The sequence below is a fragment of the Lethenteron reissneri genome, chromosome 2, assembly GCF_015708825.2.
Source record: "Lethenteron reissneri isolate LAM-NWPU_2019-01 chromosome 2, ASM1570882v1, whole genome shotgun sequence".
NCBI classification, from domain to species: Eukaryota; Metazoa; Chordata; class Hyperoartia; order Petromyzontiformes; family Petromyzontidae; genus Lethenteron; species Lethenteron reissneri.
This window is the reverse complement of record NC_083780.1, coordinates 3488405-3488621: the sequence shown is the minus strand read 5'-3', so window position 1 is coordinate 3488621 and position 217 is coordinate 3488405.

The window sequence follows — 217 nt, the reverse complement described above, 5'->3', positions numbered from 1 at the left end:
AACAACATCTACAACGACAACGACCGCCATTGCTACTAAGTGGCGGTGACGTCACCACGGCGCCCGTGCCAGGCTAGGTGCAGGAGGTCACGTGACACCCAGCAGGTGCCATGGGTTGCCTGACTGAGATGACTGGTAGATGCACCACCTGTGCCACCCACTGTGCCAGGCTAGGTGCAGGAGGCCACGTGACAGACCCAGCAGGTGCCATGGGTTG